The following is an 18,497-nucleotide window of genomic DNA, read 5'->3' on the forward strand; positions in this document are numbered from 1 at the left end:
AGTGCTGGATAAAATAAGAAATTATTAAGTATTGGGTGGGGGGAATAGACTGTGAGTTCGGGACTGACATGGACACACAGCTTTATTTAAAACTGATAACCAACAAGGGTCTACTGTATAGCACAGGGAACTCAATACTCTGTGGTAACCTAAAAGGGAAGAGAATCTGAAAAGGGATGCATGTGGACGTATGTATAACTGAATCACTGCTGTACAGGTGAAACTAACATAACACTGTTATTCAACTATGCTTCAATATAAAATATAATTTTTATAAAGTTAAAAAAAAGAAGAAATGATTATATACAGTGAATCTCTGACAAGAAGATAAAATGATCAAGTCAAAAGTGAGAACCCAGAGAGGTAAGGAGAATACTGACAGTTATTTTTGTCCTGAGGACAGCTGTCTAATTCTGAGAATCTGAACATCAGTTTTGCTAGCCTTGGAGGGAAAAGATGGAGAGAATCAAAGTCAAGGCAAAACCATGGTGGGAACTGTTTCCCCATAAAACTGTCACCCCAAAGGGCTCTATCATTTGGGCAAAGGTAAACTAAAATTAAACCCCACCTCTATCCCCAGGTATCTACAAATAAAGTTACCAATCAGTGAGGTGCTGAGTGGGAAAGACCCTGAAACCACAAGCCCAAATTTTGAAAATCTTTTCAACCCAATTTTATCAATCACATATTAAAAAAAAAATTCAAGTCATGAATTTAGATTAAAGCAATCCTAACCCCAAGGCACCTGGCAGAAACAAATGCAAAAATGTCTCTGGAGGACAAGCCCTTTATCTTACGCCTTAAATAGTTACCACGAGACAATGTGTAGCAAACAAAAATAGTCAAGCACAAAATGGAAACAAGGCACCAGGAATGAGAACTAGTTGTAACAGAAATAAACAGTATCAGACATAGCAGTATAAAGCTATTAAACCTCGTTTACAAAAATAAAAGACAAGCTTGAAAATATCTGCAGTAAACACAACTGTTAGATTGACCTTGTCAACAGAACTTTTAGGAATGAAAGCTACAACAACCAAAATTCAGAATTCAACAGATAGACTTTGTAGAACAGTAGACTGTTCAGTTGCTCAGTCATGTCCAACTCTGCAACCCCATGGACTATATAGTATACCAGGCTCCTCTGTCCTCCACTGTCTCCTAGAGTTTGCTCAAATTCATGTCCACTGAGTCGGTGATGCTATCTATTTCATCCTCTGCCACACCCTTCTTTTGCTTTCTATCCTTCCCAGCATCAGGGTCTTCTGCAATGAGTCAGCTCTTAGCATCAGGTGGCCAAAATACTAGAGCTTCAGCATCAGTCTTTCCAATGAATATTCAGGGTTGATTTCCTTTAGGATTGACTGGTTTGATCTCCTTGCAGTCCAAGGGACTCTCAAGAATCTTCTCCAGCACCAAATTCAAAAGTATAGATTCTTCAGTGATCAGCCTTCTTCTTCATGGTACAGCTCTCACATCTGTACATGACTACCAGAAAAACCAGACTATACAGTAGGTTTGTCATAGCTTTCCTTCCAAGGAGCAAGCAGCTTAAATTTGTGGCTGTAATCACCGTCCACAATGATTTTGGAGCCCAAGAAAATATAATTTGTCACTGCTTCCACTTTTCCCCCTTCTATTCGTCATGAACTGATGGGACCGGATGCCGTGATCTTAGTTTTCTGAATGCTGAGTTTCAAGCCAGCTTTTTCACTCTCTTCACCCTCATTAAGAGGCTCTTTAGTTCCTCTTTGCTTTCTGTCATTAAAGTGGTATCATCTACATATCTAAAGTTATTGATATTTCTCCCAGCAATCTTGATTCCAGCTTGTGAGTCATCCAGCCAGCACTTTGCATGATGCACTCTGTATGTAAGTTAGGTAAGCAGGGTGACAGTATACAGCCTTGATGTATTCCTTTCCCAATTTTGAACCAGTACACTGTTTCAGCAGACAACACAAAGCTGAAGAAGAGGAAATTAGTAACCTGGGGGGAAAACCAGAAGAAAGTGTCCAGGATCTGTCTCCATGGATTTCTCACACTCCTGCATGGTCCAAGCCTTCTGAGCAAAGGACATGTTAAGTAGCAAATGGCCTTGGTGGCTGTATTCCTCTGGAGGAATTAGGGGTCACACACTCCCCAGAGATATCTCACAGTAGCAAAGATAAAGCCCTTTCTTTTCTCTCCCTGGAGACATTTCCCTACATTCAGGATAACAAACCTCAAGGTCCCTTCCTGTCTCAGCCAGGGGAGATTTACCTACATCTCAAGGTAAAAAGTAATCTCTCTGGAAGATATCCCAGAAACCCTCAAGTGCTCACAGTCTCTGAATTTTGGGGTTCCTTTCCTGGGATGCATACAACTGTATGCACAGGTATCATGTAGCTCTTATCACATCACCTTGTAGGAATTAGGGTGTAGGGAATGGATGCAAGGTATTGCCATAATAAACCACTTGTATCCCTCCCCAGGTGTCTGTGTCATTAGTACATGTTTAAGCATCTCTGTATGTGTCTGGCTAACTTGTGAGCTGAAAAACAGGGTAAAATTTAAGATCCTTCATAGTTTCTGACTTAATAGATGCATACACAGAATGATAAAGAAAACAGATGGAAAATATGAGAAGTTAAAAGACATGAAAGATAGAGTAAGAAAGTCTAACATAAATCTAGCTCCAGAAAGAGGAGAAACTGGGGCAGAATATTTGAAAACATAACAGCTGGAACGTTTCCAGAATGAATGACACAAATCTTCAGATTCAAGAAAGGAAATATATTCCGAGCAAGACAGATAAAAATAAATCCACACCAAAATATATCAACTGCAAAATTTGTGGCGTGTTTTTTCCCCCCTTTTCTTTTTTGGCTATACCAAGCAGCTTATGGGATCTTAGTTCTGCAACCAGGGACTGAACCTGGGCCCTGGCATTGAAAGTGTAGAGTCCTAACCACTGGACTGCCAGGGACTTCCCCTAATCATACACTACTTGGATAGACTTTTGGATAGATTTCTCTTCAGTAAAAGTGGAAATCCTAAGACAGTGGAATGGAACACAACATTATAAATCTACACTTCCGACAATGACAGTGGATTGATTAACATCTTTCAATCTGCTGAAAGTAAGCTAGGACTCTTTTCCCAGCAAAAACAGCGTTCAAAAATTGAGACTGAATTGTAAATTACATCACAATAAGGCTGTTATTTTTTAAACTGGCTATCATGAAAGAAGGAAATGGAACCCACTCCATTTGGCAACCCCCTCCAGTACTCTTGCCTGGAAAACCCATGGACAGAGGGGCACAACTGAGCAACTTCACTTTCACTTTTCATAATTAAAGAAACAGAGTACTGGTGAGGATGTGAAGTGAAACCCTTATACACTGCCGGCGGGAATGTAAAATGGTGCAGTTACTTTAGAAAACAGTCTGGCAGTTCCTCAAAAAGTTAAACACTGAGTTATCATATGATCCAGCAACTCCACTGCTAGATATACACTCAAAAAAGCTGAAAACAGGTATTCAAACAAATACTTGTATCTGAATGCTTATTGGGGCATTATTTATAATAGCCCCAAACTAGAAACAACCCAAATGCCCATCAACTGATGAATGAATGGATAAAGGAAATGTGGGTAACCATATAATGGAATATTACTTGGTCATACAAAGGAATGTAGTACCGATAAATGCTACAGTGACGATGAACCTTGAAATACTAAGCTAAGAGAAAGAAGCCAGGCACAAGGAACAACATATGGTATGACCCCATTTATATGACATGTCAAAAATAAGCAAACCTATAGAGTAATTAGTGATTGCCTGGGGCAGGGGTGCTGGTTAGATTGTGGTTTGATGGCTAGGGGTGTGGTGTTTTTCTTTGGGCTGACAAAGCTGTTCTAAGATTCAGTGTGACAACTGCTGCACCGGTGAATATACTAAAAGCCTCTGAATTCTATACTTAAAATGGGTGAATTGTATGGTATGTGAGTTATAGCTAACAAAGTTGTTATTTAAAAGCCAAGACAGGGGACTTCCCTGGTGGTCCAGTGGTTAAAACTTCGCCTTCCAATGTACGGGGTACGGGTTTGCTCCCCCGTCAGGAAGCTGAGATCCCATGTGCCTGGTGGTCAAAACACTAGAACACAGACAACAGAAACAATATCGTAACAAATTCAATACAGACTTAAAAAAAAATGGTCCACATGAAAAAAAAAAATATTTAAAAAATAATCAAGGCAAAATAAAGATATTTTCAGATAATCAAAAACCAAGAGTTTACCACCAGCAGACTCTGATTAGATGCAATTCTGAAGGATGTACTTTCATGTAGCAGAAAAGTGAGCCTGGATGGATGACAGCTAGACTGAAGGACAAAGAAAGTGGCGGACATTCGGTTAAATCTATGCAAACCTTGACTGTACAAAATAACAGTGTCCAGTGGGGTTAAAAAAATAGGTAAAACACCCAACAATAGATGACCCATAAATGAGGGAGGCAAAGACAGTGAATGTGTTCCAAGGCCCTTGTCTTGTCTGTGAGGAGTGTAATAAGTGTTGATAAGCTTAAAACTTTGAGAGCATAAATATGCATTTGTACTTTCTAGGGTAACTACCAAAGAACAAAAGCAGAGTATGTAACTTAAAATCTAGAAGGGAAAAATGATTAAAAACAAACAAACAAAAAAACTTTCACCTGTAAGAAAGCTACATAAAAGAGGAAAAAAATAATACAAAGGAAAAAATAAGGTAGTAGATTTAAATCCAAAAATTTATAAATTATAATAAATGTAAACAGACTGTCTTGATTAAAAGATTACAATCTGAATAAACGGTATCTAATATTTGCAGATTATTAGAGTCACATGTAAAAAATTAGGGGTATAGGAAGGTTGAAAGAAGATGGAAAAAATATACAAAAACTGACCAAAAAAAGCTGATGGCTATATTCATATCAAAGAAAATAAATTTTAAGACATAAAGCTTCAGTAGAGATAAAGAATATAATGATAAAGAATTCAATTCACCAGGAAGATTCACTACTTTAAATTGGTATGGCTCATAAAATAACTGCAAAAATACATGCAGCAAAACTGATAGAATGACAAGAAACAGAAAAAAGCCTGTAATTATAGATTTAAAATTAGCGCTCTGTAAATGACAGAACAAGTAACTAAACAATCAGTAACAATCCAGAAATTTGAATAACACAAACTTGACAACTACACCATGTACACTTTTCAAGAACAGACATTTATAAAAACCAACCCTGTACTGGGTCACAAGGCAAGTCTCAACAAATTTCAAAGGACTGAATAATAATGACATGCTTCCAACCAATTGTAATTAAGCCCGAAATCAGCAATAAAAAGATAACTAGGAAAAAAAAAAACTGTTTTCATATCCATTGATGATTCATACCTGAATAATATGGTTATATAATGAAGGCTTTTCTAATCCCATTCTTTAGCAGCTGGCATTATCATTTAGTAGTTGGCATTCCACTATCAAGAACTTTCCTGTCTCCCCTATTTGTTTTCTATCAGTAAAGATTCTTCATTTATTCAGTGGGTTGTAATCTATCATGTCATTATTTATGTTGATGCTCTAATTGTTTCATATATGGATTATATATATATAGATTCTGAACTGGGGGAAAGGGAGCAGGAGTGAGGCATGACACCGGGGCACGCAGAGACTTTTGGGAGAGATGGGTATGTTCGCTAACCCGATTGTGGTGATGATATATGTATCAAAGCTGATCAAATCATAACTCAAATGTGTGCAGTTTATTATAGGTCAACAAAACAGCTTCAAAAAAGGCAAACTCAAGGAGCATCTCTAGAAGACTGAATTTTACTTCACTCTAGCTGTTTGATAACACTTGGGGCTTCCCTGGTGGCTCAGTGATAAAAGAATCTGCCTGCAATGCAGGAGACGAGGGTTTGATCCCTGGGTTGGGAAGATCCCCTGGAGGAGGAAATGGCAGTATTCTGTCCTGGGAAATCCCATGGACAGAGAAGCCTGGCAGCCTACAGTCCACAGGGTTGCAAAGTGTCGGACACAACTGAGCACGAGCACAAGAGACAGATGACTAAATCAATAACAGTAATATGAAGCACCCAATAAGATGTTTTTGAAGTTTCCCTTCATTGGTCTGAAACAATTTATTAGCATTGTGGTTACCTAGACTTTTGAAGTTTAGTAGAATTTTCCCTATGAAACCATTTGCACCTAATGCTTTTTGTTTTCAATGAAATGGTTCTTTCAAAACTGTTTATCCTATGGAAATTGAGCTATTTAACTTGTAATCTTTATGAGGATCCATTTTATCAAATTCTATTTCTCTACCCATTTCAGATGGTGACTGCAGCTATGAAATTAAAAGACGCTTACTGCTTAGATAAATAGTTATGACCAACCTAGACAGCATATTAAAAAGCAGAGACATTACTTTGCCACAAAGGTCCATCTAGTCAAAGCTATGGTTTTTCCAGTAATCATGTATGGATGTGAAAGCTGGACTATAAAGAAAGCTGAGCACGGAAAAATTGATGCTTTTGAACCGTGGTGTTGGAAAAGACTCTTGAGAGTCCCTTGGACTGCAAGGAGATCCAACCCGTCCATCCTAAAGGAGATGAGTCCTGAGTGTTCATTGGAAGGACTGATGTTGAAGTTGAAACTCCAATACTCTGGCCACCTGATGTGAAGAGCTGACTCACCTTGATGCTGGGAAATATTGAAGGCGGGAGAAGAAGGGGATGACAGAGAATGAGATGGTTGGATGGCATCACTGACTCAATGGACATGAGTTTGAGTAAACTCCAGGAGTTGGTGATGGACAGGGAGGCCTGGTGTGCTGCAGTCCATGGGGTTGCAAAGAGTCGGAAACGACAGAGCAACTGATCTGAACTGAACCCATTTCATATAAATATTCAAATATGTTTAGAGGTATGCAAATTAATCTCATCAGTTCAGTCGCTCAGTCATGTCCGATTCTTTGTGACCCCATGAATTGCAGCATGCCAGGCCTCCCTGTCCATCACCAACTCCCAGAGTTTCTTTTCTATCAGTGAGTTTTTCCCCATTTGTCATTTTGTATTTGCGATTTCCCCCTATTTTCTTTAATTTTTAAAACTTGATTTATTTTGGCTGCACTGGGTCTCTGTTGCAGCAGGTAGGCTTTTTCTAGGAGGGGTGAACAGAGGCTGTCTTCCTTGCGGTGCGTGGGCTTCTCATGTTGTGAAACACGGGCTCCAGGCATGTAGTAGTAGTTCCAGGGCTTGGGCTCAGTAGTTGGGGTGCACTGATTAGTTGCTCTGTGGCATGTAGGATCTTCCCAGACTAGGGCTCAAATCCGTGTCTCCTGCATTGGCGGGCAGATTCTTAACCACTGGACCACGAGGGAAGCCCAATCCCCCCGCCTATTTTCTTAAGTTAGACAGTAGTTTGCTAGTTTGCTAAATTTTTCAAGATACAAGATTTTGATTGATTAATCATGTTTTTCAGTTCTCTATCTCATTAATTTCTCTGTCTTTATTATATTTTTGCCTCTTGTGCTTTCATTTGGTTTACTTTGTTGTCCTTTTTCTAACTTTCCAAGCTTGCAATTTAGTTCATCTATTCTCTTTCCTTCATTTATAATGGTTTTAAAGCTATAAATTCCCCCCTTCATTACTTCATTATGTGTCTTACAGAATCTGATTTGTTGTTTTCATTTCATTAATTTTCAAGAATCCTTTATTTCTATCTGTATTTCCCTTCTGTCTGACAGTATGTTAATAGAAAGTTTTTAATTTTCTAGATGAAGAGTCTTTGCCTTTTTAAAAAAAGAAAAAAACATTCTAAATTTCTAGTTTTGTTGTACAATGACAAGAACAGTTCAAAATATTTGTACTTTTGGGGAAATACTAATGTTTTCTTTGTGACCAAACATATTGCAAAAATTAAAAAAGGGAGAAATTTCACTGAGAACAGTTGCAAAGTCTTGAAGGGGGTGCTCTCCTCACATGTTCTTCTTTCACAGCTTGCTTTACGTTCCTGGGCAGGAAGCTTACTTTATCACCTGATTTTCTCCTTGTTAAGCAACAGCGCAGTCGATGAGATCTGCAACTCAGCCACTCTGAACTCTTGCTTTCCTCCAATGGTCTTGGGTTCAGAGCATCCCTTTCCAGCTTCTTTCTCCATATAAAGTAAGGTTGTTCTCCTATGTTTTCTGGGCTTACCTGTAGTTTGCTATAGTTTGCATGTCCTAAATTGCAATTCCTCTGCCATTCCTGAATAAGTTCATTTTGCCAGTAAAATAACTATTTTATTTTTTAGGTTGATAACATGAACTATTTTTATGAATATAAAATGCACACTTGAGTAGATACATTATTACTGGACTAATCCTACAATTTTCCCATAAAAATTACTTTAATTTTTCAAAGTAAAAAAAAGAGAGAAAGGAGGAAAGAGATCCAGGAAATCCTTATGTTTGGAAATAAAGGAATATACTTATTAAAAAAGCATGCATCAAATAAGATAACAGAATGGGCATTAGTATATATTTTTGAACTGAACAATAATGAAAGTTTACATATAAAAACTTGTGCTCTGCAACTAAAGATGCACTTACAGGGAAATGCACAGCCTTAACTATTCTATCTCATATGTTTTTCATTTTCACAAATGAAAAACAAAATAAGTCCAATGAACATAGAAAGAAGAAAATTATAAAGAGCCAAAATAATGAACAAATAATAGAGTCAGTAAACAAGGTTTGTTCTGTGAAAAGACTTACCAAAAACAAGAGAAAAGGCATGCATAACTCACTATCAGGACTAAAAGAAGAAACTCAATCACATATAATATAGACATTAAAATATAATAGGTTGTTATGAACAACTTTGAGCCAGTGAAATTTAAAGTTTAGATGAAAGGGACAAATTTCTTTACAAACATAGTTATCAAAACTCATTCAAAAAGACAGAAAGCCTACAGCCTTACAATTAAAGAAATATCTGTGGTTAAAAATCTACCCATAAAGATACTATCATCACCCAAGAGCTGGTGAATTCTTCTGAGCATTTATGACAATAGAATATTCTAATTATAAAATACTTTATTTAAAATTCCAAATTTTAGAATAATTCAAAAGTACAGAAAGACTGAACCTCCCAACTCTATGAAACTAGCATAATTTTGGTACAGAATTCTGCAAGGGCAGTTAACAAGAAAAATTACAAGTCAATTCTCATGCATGAATGTAGCCACAAAAAATCCCAAACAATATGTTAGCAAACCAAATCCAGTCATGTATAAAATATATTATGACCAAGTCGCACTGTTTCAGGAATGCATGGTTGGCAACATTAATAAATCAAATTATTAAAGCAGAAGAATCTTATGATTTTTCTCAAGAGCTGCAGAATAAGCATATGGTAAAATCAAATAAATATCCATTCACAATGAGATCCATTCTTTATGAAAACTCTTATCAAAGAAGGAATAAAAGGGAACTTCCCTAACCCTAGAGGGGATATACAATTACAAAATAAACAAGCCTCCATCCAGTGGGATGAAATTTAGAAAGCTTTTCCTTTTAGATCAGGAACACTACAGCGATGCCCACTCTCACTGCTTCCATACGATGTGCACCGGAAGTTTAAGCCAAAGCAGCACAGCAAGAACAGTAAACAAACAGCACAGGAGGACTGGAAAGAAGCAAGAACATTAACATTCACAAATGACACACTGTGTATATAGAAGGACTAGGAGATCTTCAGATTAATGGAGGGGGAAAGCCTCAAGAAGATGCAAAGGGCAAGGAAACAGATTCTTCCGTAGAGGTTCCAGAAAGGAACACAGGGAACACCAATACCTTGATTTTAGCCCAACGAGACCCATTCAACTTTGGGACTACAGACTGTAAGATAATAAATCTGTGTTGTTTCAAGCCACTGAATTTGTGGTTACTTGTTACAGCAGAAAACAAATGCAGTGAGTTTAGGCAGACTGTGAGTATACAAAAATTAATTCTATTTTTATATATCACCAATAAACAGAAAATTTCAGAAAGCTTACCATTTACAATGGCATAAAAATTTTTAAGTCCAAAAAATAAATCTACCAAACTATGTCTATGATTCTGTTCAGAAAATTATAAACAATTATTAAGAGAAATTAAGGAGTAATCAAAGGACTCTTTGAGACCCCATGGAATTCTCCAGGCAAGAATACTGGAGTGAGTTGCCGTGCCCTTCACCAGGGACTCTTTCCAACCCAGGGGTCAAACCCAGGTCTCCTGCATTGCAGGCAGATTCTTTACCGTTTGAGCTACCCAGAAAGCCCACAAGGAGTAAACAAATATTTGAATCATAGTCATGACTGGAAGACAACAACACTATCAAGATGCCCATTCTCCCCAAACTGATGTATAACTTCATGCAACTCTAATCAAAATTCTATTTTTTTCCCTTGAAGGAATTTAATAGATGAATGTATAGTTTATATGGTGATACAAAATTCCAAAAATAGCCAAGACACTCTTGAAGACCTACAGGGTCAGAAGACTAGCGCCAGCAGACATATGAGAACTTACTAAAAACCTACTTTAACAACAGTGAGATACTGATGCAAGGATAGGCAAATAGATCAGTTTCTCTTTGGTCTAAAGAGACTAAAGAATCCACAAGCAAGGCAATATACAGACACTTAATTGATGACAAAAGTGGCGCTGCAGAACGCTAGGGAAGGAGTCTTTCAGTAAATGGGGCTGGGGCACTGGATATCTACATAAGAAATGAAATTTAAACACTACTTCACTCCACACACATAAATCATTTTCAAATGAACTGCAGCTCTAAATGTAAAGGGCAAAACAATAAAGTTTCTGGAAAAGAATACAGAATAATTGTATAATCACCAAGAGATTTATCAAACAAGATATAAAAAGCACTAACAAAAAAGATAAAGATAAGAAAAACTGAACTGTCATTTTAATTAAGAATCTTCTGTGTGCCAACTAGTTTAAAATAACTTGCTTGGTGGCGCAAACCGTAAAGAATCTGTCTGTGATATGTGAGACCTGGGTTTGATCCCTGGGTTGGGAAGATGTCCTGGAGAAGGGAATGCCAACCCACTCCAGTATTCTGGCCTGGAGAATTCCATGGACAGAGGAGCCTGGCAGGCTACAGTCCATAGGGTTGCAGAGTCAGACATGACTGAGCGACTTGCACTTTCAGGACCTGACATCTGAAAATAAAGAAAAATAAGATCCTGATTGGGCTTCCCAGGTGGCACAGTGGTCAAGAGTCCACCTGCGATGCAGGAGACTCAGGTTAGATGCCTGTGTTGGGAAGATCCCCGGGAGGAGGAAACGGCAACTCACTCCAGTATTCTTGCCTGGGAAATCCCATGGACAGAGGAGCCGGTGGGATACAGTAGAGGGGGTTGCAAAGAGTTGGACACGACTGAAACAAGCACAAGCAAGCAAGCAAGGTCCTGATCAGCACACAAATTAGGATAATTGTTCTCTTTGGGGATGAGGATGAGACTGGGGCAGAAAGGAGGCTTTTGAAGGTGCTAGCAATGTTCTAACCTGGGACATGGGTACAGGGGTGTTTGCTTTGATACATGTCATTAACATGCTGTTGGTGGAGTCCCCAGAGACCACTCCCTCATGTTCAGTGATGAAGGACCCCCAGGCATACAGTCCCAATACACAGCTAATTTTCATTACAACAGGCGGTAAAGACACACCATCAGATCAGCAAGGGGAAAAGACACGCCAGTCTCTAGGAATCCATGCTGGCTTTACATACTCTCTCCCTACTAGACAGCATGCTCTCTCTCAAGGAAAGCGTAGCTACATGTGCACAATGGTTCTTCCCTAGGGAACTCACCAGAGATGCAATGGTTAGGGTCTTTATCTAGGGCTGGTCACATGAGAACCCTTTAACCCCAAAATGTCAGCTTCTCAGAATGAAAGCAAGTGTTAGTGCCCTCCGTAGGCAAAAGGACCTTATTAGCTTAAGAGAGGTTCCAAAAGGTTCCAAGAGTTCCTAGACACCAGTCAAGGGCCAATCTTGCGTGCAGGTCTAAGGATAATTCTCAGGCCTACTATGTTAACTACTCCCACAAAGCTTATGGGCTTCCTTGGTGGCTCAGCAGTAAAGAATACGCCTGCTAATGGCAGGAGATGCGAGTTCGATCCCTGGGTTGCTAAGATCCCCTAGAGAAGGAAATGGCAACCTACTCCAGTATTTTTGCCTGGGAAATCCCACAGATAGTGCCTGGTGGGCTACAGTCCATGGGGTCACAAAAAAGAGCTGGACATGACTTAGCGACTAAACAACAACACAGTTTATATGGCTGTTTTCTACACTTTTCCCCATGAAATATAATGTATATTATTTCACAGTAGGGTGGAGGAGAGGAACTTAAGAGTTTGGGATTGTACATATTGCTATATTTAAAATGCATAACCATCGAGGACAAACTGTATAACACAGGGAACTCTGCTCAATGTTAAGTAACAACCTAAACGGGGAAAGAATTTGAGAAAGAATAGATACATGTGTGTATAACTAAATCACTTCACTGAACAACTAAAACTATCACAACACTGTTAATCAACTATACTCCAATGTAAAATAAAAAGTCAAAAAATTTTCATAATAAAAATGTTTAAAAATAATTGACTAAAATTATATTAAATCCACTTTTAAGAGCCACAGACGAGAAGATATCAGCAATATGTATAACAAATAAAAACTATGTGGAATGTAAAAATATCTCCTACAAAACAAGAAAAAGACAACTGCACAGAAAAGACAGAATACTTGAAGAGTCACTTTAAAAAAGAGGAAACAGTCCATAAATACAAGGTGCTCAACTTCATTAGTAATCCAGGAACTAAAACCATAAGAAAACACATACACGTACTTGACAGGCAAAAAACAAAATCACAGTATCAAATATTAGAAAGGATGTGGGGTAATGAAAAGTCTAATACACGTAGGAGTGCAACCACTTTTGAAGACCATCTGGCTTCAGATCAAAAAGTAAAACCTAAACATACCCTTAGACCCAGTGCTTCTACTCCTAGTTATATACAAACTAAAGAACGTGTGCAGCAGGAGTATATACAAGATCATTCAGAGCAACATTAATAGCCAAAATCTGAAACCAGCCCAAACGCCATCAAAAGCAGGGTGGATAAACTGAGGCACAATCAGACAACAGGATATTCTATGGCAACAAAACAAGCTTTTATTCTAAATCATTAAATTATTTAAAAAATTAGAAAACCTATATCTGCGCCTTCCCTGGTGGGCCAATGGTAAAGACTCAATGTTTTCACTGCAGAGGGCACAGGTGCGATCCCTTAAGCTAATAAGGTCCTTCTGCCTACGTGGGGCACTAACACTTGCTTTTATTCTGAGAAGCTGACGTTTTGGGGCTAAAGGGTTCCTATTAGTTATCCCTGGGGGAACTAATATCCCCCATGCCACAGGGCATGGCCAAAAAATTAAAGAAGAAAAGGAAAACTTGTATCTACAATATGGAAGAGTCTCACAAACGTAACATTGAATCGAAGAAGAAAGACAAAGTAGAAACAAACCATCAAGCCATTTACTGAGTTCAAAACCAGGCAAAACTGAATTAACTACATTACTTACACGTGCAGACAGTGGGTACTGGGGGTACTGATAATGTTATATTTCTTCATCTGGGTGACAGTTACATGTAATTACAGTTTTATAATTATTCTTTACATTTACATAATTTTAATATAAAGTTAAACTCTATATTCTTTATTGTACATATACACACACAATGTACTTAAAAAATGTATCTACTTTCACACACAAATTTTTTTTGCAAAAACAGCAACAAATAACAAATAAAGCATTAATATTAAAAACACATAAAGCTCCAAAGAACAAATGATCAGGGAGTATAAATACACAGTTAACCAGAATATACACATACAAAATAATCTTATGGAAAAATGTTCAACTTTTCTAATAATTAATACCATGAGACATTTCACACCTATTAAAACAAGAAGAAGAATGGAATACTGTGATAATTTACAAGATAAATGACAACCACAAAGACTGAGAAGCTACGTGGAATAACTTAAAACTGGGGAAAAAAACAGTAAATTATGAATACACAAAGGTTATTTAGAAATCTTAAAATTTAAATTTCATGAGAAAATAAAAACAGCTGAAGTGAGTGAAAGACAGATTATGACTGCAAAATTTTTTTCTTGATATTGAGAACATGGTTCATTAAGATATAGGACTTTTTAGATAAAGTAAACTCAATAGTTCCTTGCTATTCTTTAAGAACAAAGTCCCTATGTCATAATGCCAAGAACTTCCACTAGCTGCTTTTAACTTGTATTTTCACTCTGTGCCAGAGATTGTAGGAAGCACTAGAGGACAGAGATAGGCAAGACATAATTATTACCCTCAATGAGCTTCTAGATGAGTATGAAATAGCCATGCCAATAAATAATTATAATGGAATGGGGTAAGTCCTACAAAGTCCTTGTAAAGTCTTTTCTTACAAGTCTTATGACTTCCCAGATGAAGGTAAAATTCAGGAAAATCACAGAGCAGCTTTCCAAAGAATACTGAATTGGATCTTGAAGGACAACTGGAACCTTTCAGACAGGGTGGAAGTTGTGAAGAGTAGTCAATGCACTATTTGTGCAAAGCCTGGTGTGGACTAGCAAGGGTGAGAGGAGACTGTTCAAAGGCCTCATGTATCAAGCTACAAGCAATGAAGACCCACAATGGCTTCCCATTTTGCTCCCCAAAATACTCTGCGGTTACCCATGGACCTCTTTTTCTATCCTTTCTTCCCTTAAACAGAATAAATACAAAATACAGCCCAAGTAACATACAGCTGTAATGCAATCCCATGAAATTTTTCACAGAATTAGAACAAATAATTCTAAAATTCATACAGAATCATAAAAGACCCCAAACTGCCAAAGCAATTGTGAGAAAAAAGAACAAAGCTGGAGGTATTGCTCTCTGAGACTTCTGACTACACTACAAAGCCACAGAAATCAAAACAGCACAGTACTGGCATAAGCACAGACACATAGATCAGTGCATCAGGATAGAGGGCGCAGACATAAACCCACACACCTGTGATCAATTAATTGATAATAAAGAAGGCAACAATATACAACAGAGAAGAGTCTCCTCAACAAGTGTGCTGAGTAAACAAAAAGCCAATCAAAAAATGGGCAGAAGACTTAAACAGACATTTTTCAAAGACATATAGATGGCTAACAAGTACATGAAAAGATGCTCAAAGCTGCTAATTATGAGAGAAAATGCAGGTCAAAACAATGAGATAACACCTCATAATATTAGTGATATCTGACTCAAGATATCAGTCAGAATGGCTGTCATCAAAAAGCCTACAGACGATAAATATAGGAGAGAAAGTGGAGAAAAGAGAACCCTTGTATACTATTGATGGGAATGGTGCAGCCAGCAAGCAGAGCAATATGGAGGGTCCTCAAAAACTGAACTACCATATGATCCAGCAATTCCACTTCTGGGCATATATTTAAGAAAAATGAAAATACTAATTCAAAAAGATACATTCATCCCAATGTTCATAGCAGCACTATTTACAGCAGCCAAAACATCAAAGTAATGCATCAGCAGATGAATGAATAAAAAAGATGTGTGTACACACACACACAAATAAATAATACTCAGCCATAAAAAACATGAAATTCCACCATTTGTAGCGATATCAGTGGACTCCGACCATTATCCTGCAATAACACTTAATGGAGTATAATCTGCAAAAATACCGAATTGCTGTGCTGTACACCTGACACAAATACAATACTGTAAATCAACTATACTTCAAAGGAAAATGTTACATGTTAAAATATATAGTTAACTAGTGCTACTACTAAGTCGCTTCAGTCGTGTTCGACTCTGTGGGACCCCACAGACGGCAGCCCACCAGGCTCCGCCGTCCCTGGGATTCTCCAGGCAAGAATACTGGAGTGGGTTGCCATTGCCTTCTCCAAAATACCTACTATCTACACCAAAGGTCTCTCTCCTAACCTTAGAAGTAAATTAGGGCATTCCTAACATATGCAAGAAAAATAATAAATTATTGCTTGGAGAGAAAGACAAACAGGTCTATTCCCTGCTGGTCCAGTGGTTAAGACTCTGCACTTTCCTTGCAGGAAAGTGAAAGTGAAGTCGCTCAGTCGTGTCCAACTCTTTGCGACCCCATGGACTGTAGCCTACCAGGCTCCTCCATCCGTGGGATTTTCCAGGCAAGAGTATTGGAATGGGTTGCCATTTCCTTCTGCAACTAGTACTACTATATTTAATATAATGTTTATATTTAATTTTGTACTATATATTTCCTTTAAAAACTTTTTAAAAATATTTCAAACATACAGAAAAGTACAGAAAATAGAACAATTCCCATGTACCCACCAACCAAATTTAAGAATTTCTAAGTTCTGTCCTGTTGTTGTTTAGAAGCCATGGACTGTAGCCCGCCAAGCTCCTCTGTCCATGAGATTTCCCAGGCAATACTGGAGTAGGTATCTCCAGGGGAATGTTCCAGAATCAGGGATCAAACCTGCATTTCCTGTATTGGCAGGCGAATTCTTTACCACAGAGCCACCAAGAAAGTCCAAACTCTATCCTATTTCTCTTTTAAAGGCATAAAACGTTTCAGATATATTTAAAATCCTATTCACTTCCCCTATCTTCCTCTCCAGAGACTGTGACTATCCTAAAGTGGATGTGTATAATTTCCCTGCACATTATTCTTTTACTGCACATCTAACACTACAGTCTTTTTCCAATTTTTAAATCCTGGGTTTCCTCATCAGTAAAATGAAGGCAATAGCTTCCGGTTGCTGGGAGGATGAGAAATATTATGCATAAGGTGGTTATCATGGGGACTGATGCTGAAAATGATTCAAGATCCAGAAATTTCCTTTCCTCCTACTAGACTATAAGTTACTTTTTGACAGTTAGCAGCCTGGCTAACTAAATGTTGTTTCAATTTAATTCTACTTATTATTTCACACAGAATACTCTGCCTCTCCCTTCTCCAATTTCGGCTTTCTCACTATGTCCCTTAACCTTTTTTTTTTTAATTGAAGTCTAATTGCTTTACAATGTTGAGTTAGTTTCTGCTGTACAATAAAGTGAATCAGTTACATAAATTGCTCCTTACTCTTGACAGGGGCACAGGAGTGCTATTTATCCATGTTGGTGGCACCAGGAGCTGGCTGTTGTTTTTCTCCATAACTTGTGGCTGACTTTTGCAAACCCATGGACTGTAGCCCGCCAAGCTAAGCCCCTCCATCCATGGGATTTCCCAAGCAAGAATACTGGAGTGGGTTGCCATTTCCTTCTCCAGGGGATCTTCCCAATCTTGGGATCAAATCCACATCTCCTGCATTGGCAGGAAGATTCTTTACCACGAGGGAAGCCCAAGCTGTCAGGTACCATTTCAGGCCACTAGACATCCAAAGTTGCAAGTAAGGGCAAGTAAGGGGTACATGAAGAATCCCCCGGTTGTACAAGGTGTTTTGGGGTCTGGCAGTTCTTAATTAAAATCCTATCTCTAGCATTTACAAATGCCCTTTCACAAAGACACGGGTTTGTGCTCTAGTCTCAATGGCTAAAGTGAGAACAATCCTACCTAGTTCTCTGGGTGGTGATAAAAGAATCCTTACTAAGTAGTAAGTACTCTATGAAGCATTTACTGGCATATACAGCATTAAGTCGGTTCAATACTAACAAAAACTCCAAGACGTAAAATAGGTCATCTCCTTCATATAAGAAGGAAACTGAGGTACTTTATGAGTTGGAGAGTCACAGACCTAGTATGTGCAGAGGCCGGCATCTGAACTCAGGAAATCTGATACAGTCTGTGCCCTTAACCATTTCCCTTTGCTGGAGGTAAGCTACAGTTAAGATAAAGGGGTGCCGGGCACGTGGTACACAGCACTCAAAACACCACTGCCTGGCTCATGATTGTGGAAGGCCATTTAGAAACGTACAGTGTTTTGGTTTTCCCTCGGTAGAGAAACGGGGTAGTGCCAGGAATCTAGACAGTTGACTGTTCTGTGCCAGGCATCAGGGCAGGCACTGGAGCACACGAACAAGAACATAGTGGGTGCCAGGCCGGCTCTGCCCCCGACGCCCTGGGACAGCCTGGTAAAGTTAGCCCCCGCCCCCGGGCCTCTGTTTCCGCATCTGAGGATCTTCTCTCATGCCGCTCGCGGGACTGGAGGACTCCGGACTCCGGCCTAGCCGAACCGAGGGAGACAACGGAAGGAACCGGAGAGGCCTCCCTCTCCATCCCTGGGCCGGATGGCCAGGAACGGAGCTGGGCCAGGCGGACAACCCGTAAGTCGGCGTGTGCGGGAACTCACCTCTCCTACAGTCTGGAAGCGGGTGGAACCAGGATCTAAACTCCCCGCGTCGCTGCC

At 38.8% G+C, this 18,497-nt stretch overlaps 1 protein-coding gene across 3 annotated transcripts in view; it reads right to left on the bottom strand.

The window, feature by feature from the left end:
- BLM (Bloom syndrome, RecQ helicase-like) overlaps positions 1–18,497 on the bottom strand; it is a 91,447-nt gene that overhangs the window by 72,740 nt on the left and 210 nt on the right. For 2 of the 3 annotated variants that reach the window (XM_010841064.1, XM_010841066.1), the window contains exon 1: positions 18,441–18,497. The gene's annotated coding sequence lies outside the window, so the exon portion shown is untranslated. The remainder of the gene's footprint in view (positions 1–18,440) is intronic. The other variant, XM_010841065.1, reaches the window with a different exon arrangement.

The sequence above is a fragment of the Bison bison genome, unplaced genomic scaffold (genome assembly GCF_000754665.1).
Source record: "Bison bison bison isolate TAMUID 2011002044 unplaced genomic scaffold, Bison_UMD1.0 scf7180017864155, whole genome shotgun sequence".
Taxonomy (NCBI): Eukaryota; Metazoa; Chordata; class Mammalia; order Artiodactyla; family Bovidae; genus Bison; species Bison bison.